Source organism: Chlorocebus sabaeus, chromosome 27, assembly GCF_047675955.1.
Source record: "Chlorocebus sabaeus isolate Y175 chromosome 27, mChlSab1.0.hap1, whole genome shotgun sequence".
Lineage (NCBI taxonomy): Eukaryota > Metazoa > Chordata > Mammalia > Primates > Cercopithecidae > Chlorocebus > Chlorocebus sabaeus.
Genome location: NC_132930.1, coordinates 43,108,495 through 43,125,556, shown reverse-complemented (window position 1 = coordinate 43,125,556; position 17,062 = coordinate 43,108,495). Strand labels below are relative to the sequence as shown.

Sequence of the window (17,062 nt, the reverse complement as noted above, 5' to 3'; positions counted from 1 at the left end):
AAAAGATAAACACGTGCTTGAAGATAATGGTTGCCAAATAGGGAGAGGTATGTGGGATATGGCTAATATTCTATGTGTTATGTTGAATGGTGAGTCCATCTATGCTTGTTTATTATTTTCTCTTCCTTGAATATAGTAAAACCTTGAAGTCATGTCCCAGATAGCACAGATATCACGATGCAACAATTAGTGATTGGATCCTGTTCTCTGACCAGCCCCTGTTCTCAAAAGGGATAATCAGAACTTCTCACTGTCTGGAGGGGCGGTGAATATAGACGTGACTGTGATCATTCAAAGTTTTCTTGGGTTATTCCAGGACCACTTGCACATGGTATAATTCCACTGCCTTTTGCGTGTGTGTGTGTGTGTGTGTGTGTGGGTGTGTATACACTTGCCTTTCCTTACAGGCAGTATACAGATGCAAATGAAATCCTCTTATTGTGCTTTAGAGAACATATATGTGTTGTATATATGATATTTGGCATTCTTACAACATTTCATACTCAAAACATTTTTAAAATAATAGAAAACTTCCTTACTTAAAGGTATTTTATAAGGTCACATTTGCCAGCCAAACCACTTTCAAATTTTCTTGTACTGCAAATAAGCACTGTGTAACTGTCCAGTGGAACTAAGTTTTCTCACACTCTCAAGAAAATCTTGGAGGCTGCATAATGAGTCTATGTGTCCTGGAGACTTTCTACCAAGAATAAAACTCAGAAGCTATTTTTAAAAAGCGAGACGCATATTTAACTATATAAAAAGTTTATTGTTGTGTGGTAAAAGATGCCATGAAGTCAAGAGATGAACGCTGGATCTGGAAAAAGTACTTGAACGCTGGTGATAGGCAAAGTGGTAATTGTTATGCTGAGAGCTGTAGAAGTGGACAAGGCAAAACGTCCCAACTAAAAATGGGCAAAGGATAGAGAACAGACAATTTTCAAAAGGGCAAATCAAACCTAAAAGCAAATCATATATATATGTGTGTGTATATATATGTGTATATATGTGTATATATAGTGTGTGTGTATATATATATATGTATATAAAACCAGGTGCTCAAATCCACCAATGGACAGAGAACTGCACATTAAAATAGCAAGGACATATCACTTTGCACCCATCAGAGTGACAGCATTTACACATGCTGCAGCGTGGGCTGAGGCTGGCAATGCAGGAAAGACATCGAAGCAGAAGGGTGTGTGTTAGAGTCTTGGGAAGGTAATCTACATTTTTTTTTTTTTTTTTTTGGAGACAAAGTTTCACTCTTGTTGCCCAGACTGGAGTGCAATGGCATGACCTCAGCTCACTGCAACCTCCTCCTCCCAGGTTCAAGACATTCTCCTGCCTCAGCCTCCTAAGTAGCTGGGATTACAGGTGCCCGCCTCCACGCCCAGCAAATATTTTTTTGTTGTTGTATTTTTAGTAGTTACAGGGTTTGGCTAGGCTGGTCTCGAACTTCTGACCTCAGGTGATCCACCCGCCTCGGCCTCCCAAAGTCCTGGGATTACAGGCATGAGCCACCGCGCCTGGCCCCTATTTTGTTTTTAAAAAGGAGTATTTTGAATGGTCCCAACACAAAGAAATGATAAACATCTGAGATGATGGCTATGCTACTTGGCCTGATCTGATCACTGCACATTATATGTATCACAAAATCACTATGTACCCCATGAATATGGACAATTATTATTTGCTAATTTTAAAATGTAAATTAAAAAGTTTAGACCTTCTTGGCCAGGCACGGTGGCTCACATCTGTAATCCCAGCGCTTTGGGAGGCCGAGGCAGGTGGGTCTCTTGAGGTCAAGAGTTCAAGATCAGCCTGGCTAACATGGTGAAACCCCGTCTCTACTAAAAATACAAAAGTTAGCTGGGGGTGGTGGTGTATGCTTGTAATCCCAGGTACATAAGAGGCCAAGGCATGAGAATTGCCTGAACCTGCGAGGCAGAGGTTGCAGTGAGCTGCGATTGCACTCCAGCCTGGGTGACAGAGCAAGACTGTCTCAAAAAAAAAAAAAAAAGTTTAGACCTTCCAACCAGCCATTCCACTCCTGGGAATCCATCCCATAGAAATAAAAGTAGTCCTGCTATCTGAGGGGTTTGTGGAAGAATATTTAGCACCCATGGCTGTCGGCTGGTAATGACAAAAGGACATCAACCCATAGGGAAAAGCTCTGTGAACTGTGGGATGGCCTCAGCCTGCCAGTCTAGAGATTTCCCCAGATGCTAGCAGGAATTTGCATGAGGTGTTGATGAGCGTGAAAAGTGAGAAGCAGAAAATGTGATTATCACGAATTCACTTTGTAAAACAATGACCCCCCAACCCCCCATATGTATGTATGCATATATGAATGTAGTTATTTATTCTTATGGGGAAAAATATTACAAATATGAAATAAAACAAGCTAGGTTGTTAACATGAGCTATTTGGTGGGGGATGTGATATGGGAGGGGGAGGAGGAATTATCCATAATAAAAACATCATGCATAAAATTAGCGCATTCCTGGAAAGTTACACACATGTATCTGCTCATGAGCAGAAGCACGAAGGCAGGGTCACCTGAGTGTTTGCGGGATTACCCTTGGGTAGCAAGATTCAAGGTGACCTTTGGTTTCTTTTTTATATCTGCCTGTACTGTTTGAATTCTTTCCAATGAGCATGTATTATTCATGGAAACAGAAAGAGCCCACAGAAAGCTGTTTTCATTGAAAGGCAGAAAAGACAGAAGAATGCCCAGGCATAGGGACCCTGTCGCTGGCAGACTCTCCCTATGCTGGTCCATGATGGAGAACCTGGAGACTCAGCCTGGCTCACCGTCCTCCTGACTGATCCACCCTGAATTTATTTATTTTTTTTTTTTGAGACAGTCTTGCTCTGTCACTCAGGCTGGAGTGCAATGGCATGATCTTGGCTCACTGCAACCTCCACCTCCTGGGTTCAAGCAATTCTCCTGCCTCAGCTTCCCGAGTAGCTGGGACTATAGGCATGTGGCACCATGCCCAGCTACTTTTTGTTTTGTTTTGTTTTAGTAGAGATGGGGTTTCACGATGTTGGCCAGGCTGGTCGCAAACTCCTGACCTCAGGTGATCCACCTGCCTCGGCCTCCCAAAATGTTGGGATTACAGGTGAGAGTCACCTCGGCCAGACCCACCCTGTTCCTGGAGGAAAATGCCACAGGCCCCGGTCCCATCTCCCTGCCCCAGGGAGGAGCCCTATGCTGTACAAAAGCCTAGATCAGCTACCTTCATATTCACCAAAAGATGGACAGTATTCACCATTGCCTTTAAAAGTTTTTGAGATAAAGATTCACATGCAGTTGTAAGAAACAATATAGAGAGATCCCATATCCATCCCCCTTTATTCAGACATCTCTGGTTTAACATGAACTTGTGTGTGCATGTTTAGTGCTATGTCTCTTATCATGCGTAGGTTTGTGTGCCCAGCACCGCAGTCAGGATACAGAACAGCTCTAAACAAAGAAGCCCCAGCTACCCTTTTATAGCCACAGTCATTTCTCTCTTCCCTTCCCCAAGTCCTGCCAACCACAGATCTGTTTTCTATCTCTATAATTTTGCCATTTTGATAAAGTTATATAAATGGAATCACACTGTGTTTTTCACTCGGCATACTTCTCATCCCTGTCTTTTTGGATTTGAAAGTGAACTGATGGAGAATATGAACTTGGTGTGGTTTCCTGATCGTTTTTGTCTGAGTGAACATGGTCAAGTTACCTACGCTCTCTGTCTCCTCTGGAACATGGAACTAGCGCAGGGATGGAAGGAAGGAAGCTTTTCTGCCATGAATGCTGGCAGTGTTCACCAACTGGGCACATTCAATGTGCCAAACTCTGTTTTGGGTGAGCCATGAGTGTCATCTCCTGAAACAGCCTAACTAGCCTATGAAGTAGGTTCTGTTCTTCTCAGCACTCAGATGAGGGAGCGGGGGCTCCAGGTGATGCAGGGAGTGAGTGGTGGAAGCAGGATTCCAGTCCCAGACTGCCTGGCAGGCGTGGGGGCTCTGGCCCTTGACCTCCCTCTTCTGGATCAGTTCAAAAGCCTCTAGTGCCCACCTTCCCATCAGCCTCCTTGCAAAGGCTGCACCAGCTTCAGTGGTGCGGTGCCCTGTTCAGAATTCACAAATCAGCAGATGTTCCAGTGTGGCCTTCAGGGCTCCCCAGGATCTGACCTTGTCAGACCCTCCAACCTTGTCCTGTCCTCTCGGGGATGGCAGGTGGGAAATTCATGGCGTGGTGCTTATGCTTCCAGCCTGTGCACATGCTGGTCCCTCTGCGTGGCTTCTGCTCTTCTTGTCCAACCTCAAGGATTTTCTCCTCTAGGAAGCCTCCCTGGACTCCCTAGGCAGCCCTCACTCTGCAATTTTTTTTTTTTTGCCACGGTCTCACTCTGTTGCCCATTTTGGAGTACGGTCACATACATTACTCACTGCAGTGTTGAACTGCTGGCCTGGCCTCAAGTGAATTTCCCACCACAATCCTTCCGAATAGCTAAGAGTACAGGCACTTACCACCACATCTGGCTAACTAATTTTTTTGTAGAGACAAGGTCTCCCTATGCTGCTCAGGTTTGCTGGAACTCCTGGTTTCAAGGGATCCTTCTGCCTCAGCCTCCCAAAGCACTAGGATTATAGACATGAGATACTGCACCTGGCCCCTTCCTCTGCACTTTTATAGCCAGGGCTACCCCATCATAATGATCCATGTACTCTTCTGTCTCTCCCCACCGGCCCATGAGCCCTTGGGGCAGAAACAGCTGTTCCCCTGCTGTATTCCTGGTGCCCCCAGCACAGTAGACGTGGCACCAGTGTTGGTGGGATCTTCCACGGGGCTGGTGAGGTCAGACTGCTCTTCCACACATGCTCACAGGCCTCCTTTAATCCTGCCACTCACATCCTGCCCCAAGAACCAGGTCAAATCCAAACTCCGGGCCTTCATGCTCCTGTTCACCGGGCCTGGGACATTGTTTCTCTTCCTCTGCTTCTAGCTAGCTAATACTCAAGCTAACCTCAAGGAAGACTCTCCACCCTCAGACCAAGCCAAACTCCATGTTACATGGTCTCCTACCACCTTCTCTTCCTCCTTTAGAATTATCACACTCGTAGATAAATAATTGTATAATTCATAATAACTAAAGGTATGTGCACATCCTGGAAACTCTCGTAGATAAATAATTGTATAATTCATAATAACTAAAGGTATGTGCACATCCTGGAAACTGTGATATGGGAACTCATTTGGAAAAACAGTCTTTGCGGGTATGATTAAGTTAGGGAGCTTGAGAAGAGATCCTCCTGGGCTATCTGGGTGAGTCCTCCATCCAATAACAAGTGTCCTTATAAAAGACACTCAGACAAAGAGGAGGAAGCCGTGTGAATATGGAGGCAGAGACTGGAGTGGTGCGGCCACAAGCCAAGGAACTCCCGGAGTCACCAGGAGCTGGAAGAGGCCAAGAAGGATCCTCTCCTAGAGCCTCTAGGGGAAGCACAGCCTTGCCAACACCCTGACTGTGGAGTCTGGCTAGGCATAACTGTGAGAAAATAAACGTCTGTTGTTTCAGGCCTCCCAGTCTGTGATACTGTATTAGGGCAGCCCAGGAAACGAACCCAGAGTCATATATATTCACTCACTTAATCCCCACCCAAACCTATGCAGTTATTATGATTAGAAGATTAATCTTACAGATAAGGAAACTAAAGTTTCACTTACTTGCCTAAGGTCACCATGGGTACCTCGCAAAGCTGGAATTTAATCCTGGCAGCCCAGCCCCGCAGTGGTGGTGGTGACCACGCTCTACTCTGCAAGAGCAGCAGGAACTGAAGTTTCTTTCCAGCATCCTTGCAAGTGGCCATCCCCTCACAGGTGTTGGGTGCTCACAGCTTCCCAGAGAGGAGTCCTTCTGATGAGAATGTTTGTCTTTATAGGGAGCTGAAACCTGCCTCCCTACCACTTCCAGGTGTGGGCTCAGGGTGCATGGGGCGGGGAGAGCAACTTTGGCTTTGGAAGACTGGTGGCTTCCACGCTGCTTGCTGTGAGTGAGCCCCCGGGCCCCAGCTCTCATCCCTAATAGGGAGATCTTGGTGGTATCTGCCCCCCTGCCTCGTAGGTCGTCCTGAGGGTTATGTAGTGACCACGTGGTGGCAGTGGGGGTGGATTCCCTGTGAAACTACGTACAGACCCTTCCAAGGCCTGGGAGGGCCTGAGCTCTAGGTTCATGTGGTCATGTGTTTGGAAATGTTTTCCAAAAGCGAGATATTTTAGCTGTAACTGGCTAAGCTGGCTGCCAGAGTTGCCAAGACAGGGTTCCACAGACAGAGGAGCTATAACAACAGAAACTTATTTTTCACAGTTCAGGAGGCTTCAAGGCTGAGATTAAGGTGTTGGTTTCCTCCAAGTCCCCTCTCGTTGGCTGGCAGATGGCCGTCTTCTCGCTGCGTCTCTACAGGGGCTTCCTTCTGTGTCTCAATCTCTTCTTCTAAGGCCACCAGGCATATTGCATTAGGTCCCACCCTCAGGACCTCATTTAAGCTCAGTGACCTCTTCAAAGGTCCTATCTGCAAATACAGTCACATTCTGAGCTCCTGGGGGTTAGGGCCTCAGCACTCAGGTTCTGGGGGACACAGTCCAACCCACGACGCCCTCTCTTTCCCTCTGCCACCCTCATCACGCTTCCTCTCATTTGGGAGCTGATGGGGAGGCCAAGGGCATTTTGGGGATGTAACTGAAGGGGGGTTGAGTTGGGGATGCCTTGGTTTGGGTTTAGTGGGGTGTGTTTATGTAGGTCTGAGTCAGTCTGTGTGGGTTGAGCCATTGCTCCCTGAACAGGCTAATGGCTCCCAGGACTGCCCTCCTCGCCACGGCACTGGCAATGTGTGCTATGGTGCCTGGTACCAGGAGTCTATGGGCAGAGAAAGACACATGAGGGTTGAAAATGTAATTCTTCCAACAGGAGAGGTCTGGATTTGCAGACCCTCAGAGTCACAAGGCAACTGGAGGGGTCAGATAGCCCAGGACTGCTCAGCAGGAGTCACATGGGGCATTCCTGGGATTCCTGGACCTTGCCACTTTGAGGCTTCAATGCAGTGGGATGTGGAGGAGCCTGGGCATATGCATTTCTCCTATGCCTCTCCAGGGATGGGCACCAGCACTGAGGTTTAGGAGGTGTTGGTCGAGTCATGTTCTGGTTTGCAATTTTTCAGTTGCTTTTCATCATGAAAATTAATAAAATCCCAATAAGAAACCTGGAAGAAATAGAATTCTTCCAAGTCTTAGCATTCATTTATGAAAGAATGATAGACCTTTCTCCAAATTTGAAAACAATCTCAAAAAACTACATGACATTACCAATAATGAGTTATGAGGCTAACAAAGTTTTCCAATCAACATTAAAATTGTTCCCATCATTATAGGCGTACTCTGAATTATCTTTCTGTTTTCTCCACAGGAAAAATATTATAAAATCATTGGCTTCCAAAGAGGTAATCAAAAATGACGAAGAAGCCAAAAAAATGTTAAAAAAAAGGTATTATAAAGGTGGATGTCAGGTATCCAATTAATAAAATTTTATATTAGTTTTCTAATGTTTTTGCAATGTTTTTGATATTTGTCAACTTAAAATATTTTAAAATTTGTCTTGTTTTGTTATTATTCTAAGTAAGTTTTCATTTTTGACCAAGTCATGTACTGGGGTTTTTAAATTATTCTTCCTAAGAGGGACTGTAGAGGCCCCAGGTTTTACAAAACCTGGATCCACTAACTACTAGTTGCCTGTTCAAAAGTCATTCTTCTTCTTTTCCTCACTAATGGAACCCTGACTTTGTTTCAGGCAGCAATGTACCTTCAATTAAAAAAAAAAAAAAATCCTTGGCCGGGCGTGGTGGCTCACGCCTGTAATCCCAGCATTTTGAGAGGCCAAGGTGGGTGCATCACCTGAGGTCTGGAGTTCGAGACCAACTTGGCCAACATGGCAAAACTCCGTCTCTACCAAAAATACAAAAATTAGCTGGGTTAGGTGGTGTGGGCCTGTAATCCCAGCTACTTGAGAGGCTGAGGCAGGAGAATCGCTTGAACCCGGGTGGTGGAGGTTGCAATGAGCCGAGATCACACCATTGCACTCCAGCCTGGGCAACAGAGCAAGAGACCATCTTAAAAATATATAATAATAATCCCAGCCTTCTCTGAAGCCAGGACTGGCCATGGGACACTGTCCCAGCCAATGAGATAAAACAGAGCTCTCTGGGGAGAGTTTTCAGGAAAGCAGTGAAGTGGAGCTGACCTAGTGTGGGTATGCCTTTTGTTCTTCCCCTTCTTGACTGGAATAGTGATGAGATGTCTGGGAAGAGGCAGCCAACTTGCCGTGTAGAAGACACTTTGAAAAAGAAAATTACATCCTGAGGGTGAAGGAGTGACAGAGGATAAAGTGAGGAACAGCTTGCCTTTGGGTTTCTTGTTAGGAGAGAATAAAAATCTGTTTAAGCCACTGTCTAGCTGTGATCCCGATTACTCACAGCCAGACATAACCCTTAACCTATACACAGGTATCAAAGTACCACCAGCTGGGCTTTTTAAACAACAGAAATGCACTGTCTCACTTCTGTAAGCTAGAAGTCTGTGATCAGGTGTCAGCTGGTCCACACTCCCTATGAAGCCCTGGGGAAGGATCTGTCCCAGGCCCTTCTCGTGGCTTCCGGGGGTTTGCTCCCATCTTTGGCATTTCCTTGGCTAGCTGATGCCTCGGCCTGATCTCTACCTTCATGTTCACACGGCATGCTCCCCTTGCTTGTGTCTCTGTATCCAATTTCCCCCTTTTATAAGGATAGAAGGCAGACTGGATTAGGGATCCAGCCTACTCCAGTGTGACCTCATCGTAGCTAATTACACCTACAACGACCCTATTTCCAAGTAAGGTCATATTCTGAGGTCCTGGGAGTAAGCACTTCAATATATGAGCTTTTTTTTTGGGGGGGGGGGGTGGTTAGCAGGAACACAGTTCATCCCATAATACCTGGGCATTGTCCCTGATTGTCCTTCCCTCCCTCCTGCCCACGTCCAAGCCATGAGCAAGTCCTGCCAGTTCTGCACGCAGACTGCTCTGATGCGCTGATACTTCACTGTATTAGCGTGGGGGAGGCCCCACACTGCCTCCTTGTCCCCACTCTTGACTACTTCAGCCCATGCCCCAAGGGCAGCCAGGGCATCTGCTAAAGATAGTCTCACATCTGCTCACAAATACCCTAGTTCCTCTCCACTCCCTGAACCTTAGAGGTCTGCACTTCCTCCTCTTCTGAGGTTACGCATGGTCATGTGACCTGCTCTGGCCAATGAAACGTGAGCAGAAGAGATGAGCGTCCCTTGGGACGGAAGCTTTCAAAGCCAGCATAATTGTCACCTTTCATTCACGCTGCTGCACCATGTGGGTGCTCGGCTGGGAGCCCACCTTGGGCTCCCCACTGCTCCGATGAACAGAGCCCCACTGACGGAGGAAGGATGTACCATGTAGCAAGGCACACCAGGGAGATTTGGGTTTGGTTGTTACTGTGGCTAACATAGCTTATCCTGACTGGTGCTGTTTAAAAAATATCAATCTGACCATAGTCCATGGGACCACCTTCCAGGCGAGACAGTCTCCAGACTCTCCCCAGCCTGCAAGACCTTGCAAGCGCTGCCCCTCTGTTCCCCCATGCCCCATCTTCCACACTCTCCCTCTCACCATTCTGTGGCCCAAACACTTTTATCAGATTCTCAAACATGTCCCGTTCCCTGCAGTCAGGGTGTTTCCCCCATGCTGCTGCCTTTGCTGGGTGCTCTTCCCTCCCTTCTCCTTGCTAGAAAGTAAGCTCTGGTGGGCGCCTCTTCCTCTTTGCTGTTCACTGTGGTGTCCCCACATCTTCTTGCCTGGCACACAGTAGGTGCTCAATAAATATTTGTCTAATGACACTGAATGAATGAGTGTTTGCCCAGCTGAGTCCTGCCCCTCCCAAGTCGCAGCTCGACAGCACATTGTTCATTTGGCTATGACATGGTGATGTGGCTTTGCTGGGGGCAGCCTGGGCTGGTGGGGGAAGCTCCCTAGGCTGGCATATGTCCAGTTCTGCCCCTTGCTGGCTCTGCCGACTTTAGCGTGCTCTTTAACCTCTGACCTTCAGACCTCTCATCCGTACAGAGGGGGACATGGATCTCCGGGGTCGCTGCGTCTTCCTGACCACTGACGGCCAGGACGACCCCAGCCCGGCTTTACCTGCAAGCTCCACGCCAGGCTCGAGCCCCCGAGGGTAGGGATAGCTTCCCGAGGCCCGAGCCTTGACCAGAGCCTGAAAAGTCCTTCCGGGGGTTGCTCCGACTCAGCGAGGCGCCAGGGTGCCCCGCGCGGCTGAGGGCGCTCAGCGCCGGGACCCCAGCCCTGCCCCGGCCGGCCGCTGGCCTAGTGCGCACGCTCCGGCAGCTCCGCGCCCCCTCTCGCGGCTGCAGAAGCTCTCCCAGAGTCTGCCTGGGGCGGGGGCGGGGGCGGGGAGAGGCGGGCGCCTCGCCCTCCTGCCTGACTGGCAGGAAGACAGACCAATCGGACGGGTTCCCCAGGGAGGGGCGGGGCCGTGCCGGAGCCGGGCGCCGGCGACCCAGGGAGCTGCAGCCACCCGCGTGCGGCACGCGCCGGCCGCCTGCCCCTATCGCGGCCACCAGTGCCGCGGCCTCTCGACTCCCGCCCCGCCGAGCCGCGCGCGCGACTGCCATCCTCCTCAATTGCTTTTTACGATTTTTTGTGCATGCATTCATTTTCTGTTCCGTTTTGTCCTTTTTAAGGCGGTGGCGGCGGCGACACCGGCGTAAGCTCGCAGCGGGGAGGGGGCGGCCGGAGGATGCGGCGCGGGGCTGCGCTCGCTACGCCCGCTGCTGCTGCCCGGCTCGGGCCTGAGCGCCGAGCAGGTGGGTACAGGTGCGCCGGGGGGCGGGAGGCGCGCGCAGGCCAGAGAGAACCCGTGGACCCGGCGACCGAGGGGCGGACCCGGCGGCGAGGGACGCGGCGACCGGTGCCGCCCCGCCCCATCGTCCATCTCCCCGTCCTCCGGTCATCGCGCCCCCTTCGGGTCCCCCTTCCACTCTCGCATCCCACCTCAGCGTTCCCCCACCCTTCCGTACCCATCCCCCACTCCTCTTCAGACCCCCTTGTAAAATCTCCCAGCCGCTGCGTCCCTTCCCCCAACACCCCCGCCCGGTTCCGCCCCCAGCCTCCAGCTCTCCTTCACGCCACCCCTATTTCCACTCCTCTCCGGATTCCGCCCCCAAGCCAAGGAGCGGGAGGGGGGACCCACCCGGTGCCTGCCGGAGTGGCGCGGGGGGTGTGGCCGGCCGGTCCCCTCCGTGTCTTCCGCAGGGTAGGTCGCAGTCCCCCAGATCCCTGCACAGGTGGCAAAGAAGATGGAGCTGGGGGCCGCGCCCCGGCGGCTGGGGGCCCGCGGGCGAGGCCGCCCAGCCTGCACCCCACCCCACGCACGGCACACGCCGCCGCGGCCCCTGCCACGCACACCCTCGCGCTGCTCCGCCCACGTGGGCGCCGGGGAGGAGGCTGGAGAGATGGGAAGAAAGGCTGGCACCCACCCTCCTGTCGGCCCGGCGCGCCCTGGGCGCACTGGCCTCGGAGATGGCGCGCAAGGATTGACTCCGGTGGTGCCAGACACCTTGCCGGGCGCCCTGCGTCGGGGCCAGCGGCCTCGCTGGTCTACGTCAGTGCGCGGCGGCCTCGCCTCCCAGCTCCTCGGTCCTTCGCTCCATCCCCCCTGCTGTGGGCTCCTGAGGATCCGGCCAGGGCAGCCCAGATAGAGGCCGCTTACGAGGCTGGCTCTTCTTTTCGCCTTAGAAACATCCCGCTCCCACACACCCCAGCTCGTCCGTCTCCTGAAGGCTGGGCCAGCCTCGGCTCTCCGCCAGCCTCTGCCCGGCTCTCTGAGCTCCAGCGATACCGTATCTAACCGCCAGCCCTCCTCCGCCGCTCGCCCCATCTGCGCACACTCGCAGGCACACTGTCCTTGGCCTTTGCCCGTATTGTGCTCTCTCCGGGAACGCCCTAACTTCAGCTGGCCAACTCCTTGTAGACCAAGGTCAGGGAGATCCCCTTGCCCCTCCTGAGCTTTCCTGGACCGCGGAGTGTCCCAGGATGCTGTTACCATCTGACGGCCTCTGCCTTCCAGAGCAGAGGAGGAGGTGGGGAGGAGGACAGGGGCAGCCTCAGCCCCTCTCCCAGGGCTCCACCCACAGTGAATGTTGGGCATAGCAGGGACATCTCCCCTAAGTCAAAGCAACCCGCTGGTGTGGAGGGCGAGGCCATGGGAGGAGTTGGTCCTTCCTCTAGCACCCTGGGTGGTGGCTCCAATAGCTGGGATGGGCAAGGAGGAGGGACACATTCGAGGATGGAGTGGGGGGACTAGCATCCTTTCCTAGCAGGGCACTGTCACCCTCCTGGAGATCTGCGGGTCTGCAGAGACTGATGTTGTGGCGCACAGTGGAGGCTTGTGGCTTGTTGCAAGATTTTTGTTGTTGAGATATGTACGGGTTTGTAATGCTGAACATCTCCGCTCCGGAGTCTGGGGTAATTCTTACCTGGAGTCTTTTTGCAGTAAGCCTCTCCCAAAGGATCACAGTATGGACCCAATGCATGAGATGACTGGCATTTTCCTCCTTCACAAACCACCTATGACTCCCACTGCCCCCACGACCTCACCAGTTCCTCCCGTCCTGGCTTCCCTGGCCCATCTCTCCCCTCTTCCTGCCACGATGTCTCCGCCACGCCTGCTGCCTCTGTGTTGTGTAGACATGTCTTCACACTTGGGTTTTTCCCCACATGCTTTTTTTTCACCCCCCTCTCTAAAACAATGCTCCCCTCCCTTGTGTATCTGGAGAACGATTCATGATAAAGTCCAGCTCTCAGGTTCCATCACTGTGATTTTCCCACACTCTACTGGAAAGATTGTGTGGTTCTCTCATTGTGTTCTCAGAACTTTTCATACACGTCCAGTGTGATATTTGTTTGTATAGTTTTTCCTTAAGCAGATCTTGCCCACTAGAGACTGGGGACATGGGACACAGTGAGGTCGCCTGAGAGATGGTTCCACTTTAGTGGGGGCTCTTTTCCTAGGGAGGTGACTACACAGACACTGCCCATGCTGTCAGAGAGCCATGTGCAGGGAGAGAGGGGGACAGGCCCCTGCCTTGGCCCAGCCAGGAAGGCTGCCTGAGGAAGTGGCAGGACTGTGGCCCTACTCTCTTGGTGTGTAAGGGTGGACTGGGCTGTGGGACAAGTGGCAGAGGGAACAATTTCTAGTCCGTAAGGCAGCAGCGGTTGCCACTGCAGGCTGTGGCTATCTGTTTCACTCCTTGAGGGTAGGACCTTGCATCTCTTCAGGCTCTGAGCCAGACTGCCAGGGTTCCCATTCAGGCCCTGCCTCACTTAGCTGGGATTGGGCAAGTGCCTCCCTGCTGGGGTTTCTAACTCAATGGGGGCTTCCCTTGGGGAGTCTGAGGATGACTGTGGTTTGTCCCAGTTCTCCTGGGTCACTCCTCTCCCCATAGTGGCAATGGGATCAACCTGCAGGGCTTCTGAAGTTGGACTCGCCTGTACTTTATCCCTTATCCTTGTGTGATCTTGGGTAAGAGGATTAACCTCTCTGAGCCTCCGTTTCCTGTATAAAAGGGGGCAGTGGTATCTCTTCGGCTAGGTTGATGTGGGGATCAGAGGTGTGCTCCCTGAGCAAAGGTAGCAGCTTTATGAGAGATGATGATGGTGAAGAAGCTATGAGAATATTTATTCGTTTAGCCTTGTCACAGAGCAAACTCCCATACCGACATTTGGGGTCCTTCTTTAGCTAACAACGAAACTAGTGATCAGAGCAGTGGCCACCGTTGTGGTGGGCTGAGCAGTATGAGGGACCAGGCTAGGTCAGTGGAACTGTGTTGAGGACCAGCTCCCACCCTACTGACAGTGTGACACTGGGCAAGTCACTTAGCCCCTGTACTCACCTTCTTTGTCTGGATAAGGGGAATGAGGGCCACATAAGGAAATATCGTCACTTAACCTCCTGCTTCTGCCTTGGGTTATCTCATCTTTGCGGCATGGCACCACACAGGGTGAGGTCTACGTGAACACCAGAGAGGGAGCCGAGTCTCAGGACACCAGGGGACTCAGCAGTGGGGCTCCCTGACTCCAGGCCTCAGATGTTGCCCCATGGAGCACACTGACCCCTGTAATGGAAAATGACCTTCCAACAGGGATGGCATGAGAAATAGATCAGAAAGCCTTCTTGGTGTTTTTTTTTTTTTGACAGTTTCTTTCTTGTTGCCCAGGCTGGAGTGCAGTAGCACAATCTCAGCTCACTGCAACATCCGCCTCGTGGGTTTAAGCGATTCTGCTGCCTCAGCCTCCCAAGTAGTTGGGATTACAGGCACCTGCCACCAAGCCCTGCTAATTTTTTTTTTGGATTTTCAGTAGAGATGGGGTTTCACCATGTTAAGCAGGCTGGTCTCAAACTCCTGACCTCACCTCAGGTGATTTGCCCACCTCAGCCTCCCAAAGTGCTGGGATTACAGGCATGAGCTACCGCCCCTGGCCCCTTCTTGGTGCTTTTAATGGAAGCACATCACCGTCATGTCCATAGTGGCCATTGGTGCTGCTGTAAACGGAGACTCAGACAGTGACCTGGGGCTGGCCACTGGTGGGACCACAGCATCCTGACTCTAGCCCTGGATGCCTTCAGAAAGTGTTTTCTTTGCTCATGCTTTTCTGAGGCCAGGTGGACAGTACAGGGGTCATGGATCAGCAGAGAGGGGCAGGGACAGGGAAGGAGCTCTGGGGGTCTCATGCTGTGAATGGCTGGGTTAGGAACCCCTCCTGTAGGACGTGAGAAGCAGGCGTGCTTGCAGGGAGTGGCCACAGAGGTCATTATTAGGTTGGTGCAAAAATAATCGTGGTTTTTGCCATTACTTTTGCACCACCCCATACTGCAGAGTAGAGGAGAAAGGGCCCCTGGTGAAAGCACCTAGGGGCAGCTCAGAGTGTGGGAGGGGCAGCTCAGAGTGTGGGAGGGGCAGCTCCCCAGTGGGGCTGGGGGCTCCCTCCTGCCTTTGATGTTAGTATCGGTTTTCAGAACTGGAACGAGAAGTATTATGCCTTTCATAAGTCTGCAGAGGTGAATTGACAGAAATACTGTTTTTCTTCATTATAACAGTTAACATGTGTGAATGGCACTTAGCAAGTGCCAGGATCTGTGCCAGGGGCTTTTGTAAATAAAGTTTTATTAGAACACAGCCACGCCCATTTGTGTATGTATGGTCTGTGACTGCATTTGTGCCAGACTGGCAGAACTGAGCAGCTGGGGGAGACATCTGTGAAGCCAAAGACATTTACTCCCTGGCTTTTTCCAGGAGGAGTTTGCCTCCCACTGGTCTGTGCTGTCCCTGGTCTGACTGAACCCATTCAGTCCCAGAGGGAGGCACGCACCTGCATTTCTATTTTATAGATGGGCACAGAGGGGCTCCGAAGCTCGCCAGGGATTATAAAGCGAGTATGTTCCAGAGCAGGGATTTGAAGCCAAGAAACCCATGTTCTTTTTTGAGGGGAGGAGACAGGGGCAGGGAGATTTATATTTTTATTAGCTTCTAATTTAATTTTACCATGTTTAGAGAATGTGGTATGTGTGGTATCTATTTTCAAAAATTTGTTGACAATTCCTTGATGGGCTAGCACCTGATCATTTTGAAAAATATTTTTATCATGGTTAATATACTAAATATATCAAAGTATTTAATCATGGCTGATATATTAACCATTTCTAAGTGTGCAATTCAGTGGCCTGAAGCACATCCAGACTGTTGAGCAACCAGTGCTACCATCCACCTCTGGAACTCTCTATCATCCTCACCTGCAGCCCACATTCTTCACTGATGCCCTGTGCTGTCTTGTGGGAGTTTTGTGGAATAAAGCAAATGTTAGTGGCATCATAATTTAGCATAGAAGGCTTTGACATCAGACTTGGGTTTGAGCACCGGCTTTGCCATTTACCAGCTAATCTTGTGCTATTGTCTGCAGCCCCCTGAACCCTCTGCAACTCAGGTTCCTCATTTGGGAAATGGGGATCACCCCAGTCTGGTCCCTGCACATCCCTCGGTTGTGAGGATGAGACTAAGGAATGGAGGTGAAAGGCCTCATCTAGCATCACGCAGTGGACAGCAGCTGCAGTGGCTGCTCCCTTTGTTGGGCACCACCACCCTCTTGTGTTAGGTCAGCCTGTTCCCCTCTGTGTGGTCTGAGGTGGCCCCTTTATCTTTTCCAGGGCCTGCAAGCATCCTCAGGACCCACTGCATATCCTAAAACTCCCAATTGGCCTGGGAGGACCTGGGTACAGCCTGCTGCTGTCCTGTCTCCCATGGGAGGACCCGGGTACAGGCTGCCTGCTGTCCTATCTCCCACCGTGGCTTAGACTGGCTGAAGGGCCACTTTAAGGAATGAAAGGCGTTCTGTGTGCACCAGCCAGGGACTGCCAGCGGGTGCTCATTGTGGCAGAAATACCCTTATGCCTGCCAGGTCAGAGGGAGGCGCTGGCTCGGTGTGCTGGCCTCTGAGCTTCTCCCTTGGCTGCATTTTGAGTCAGGAGCCTGGACTGGCCCTGGGTCCCTCCTCAGCACTGGAGGGGGTGGGACGCATCACCACGGGGTGGGTGTCCTTCCGGTGAGGACTGTGAGGGTTGACAGTGGAGGCGAGGAGTGAGCTGGTAAGTAGCTTTCTGCTTCTTTTACCCTTGGGGCTTCTGTCTCCTGTCTTCTCCCACCCTATCCTGTTGCATCTGGTGGCTGGTTGCCCCTCTCTGCGTGTTCTGACATGGGAATGTATTGGATGGGATCATAGCCTGTGCTTTCCATTAAAGCAGTTCTTTTTCCTCTTCTTTTTCTTAAAAAAAATTGAGGTGAAATTCAATCACTCTAAATTAACCGTCTTCAATTATACAATTCAGTGGCATTTACTACATTCACAGTGTTGTGCAGCTATCACCTTGATCTAGTTGC

At 51.1% G+C, this 17,062-nt stretch overlaps 1 protein-coding gene and 1 long non-coding RNA gene across 2 annotated transcripts in view; one reads left to right on the top strand and one right to left on the bottom strand.

Annotated features, from left to right (window-relative positions):
* Positions 1-10,460, bottom strand: part of LOC119627735 (uncharacterized) — a 37,237-nt gene extending 26,777 nt beyond the window's left edge. Inside the window, exon 1 of the long non-coding RNA XR_005243978.2 lies at positions 10,254-10,460. This is a non-coding gene — a long non-coding RNA (uncharacterized lncRNA). The remainder of the gene's footprint in view (positions 1-10,253) is intronic.
* Positions 10,461-10,617: 157 nt separating this feature from the next.
* The window catches only part of JAKMIP1 (janus kinase and microtubule interacting protein 1), a 173,651-nt gene continuing 167,206 nt past the window's right edge, over positions 10,618-17,062 (top strand). Inside the window, exon 1 of the mRNA XM_008017951.3 lies at positions 10,618-10,936. The gene's annotated coding sequence lies outside the window, so the exon portion shown is untranslated. The remainder of the gene's footprint in view (positions 10,937-17,062) is intronic.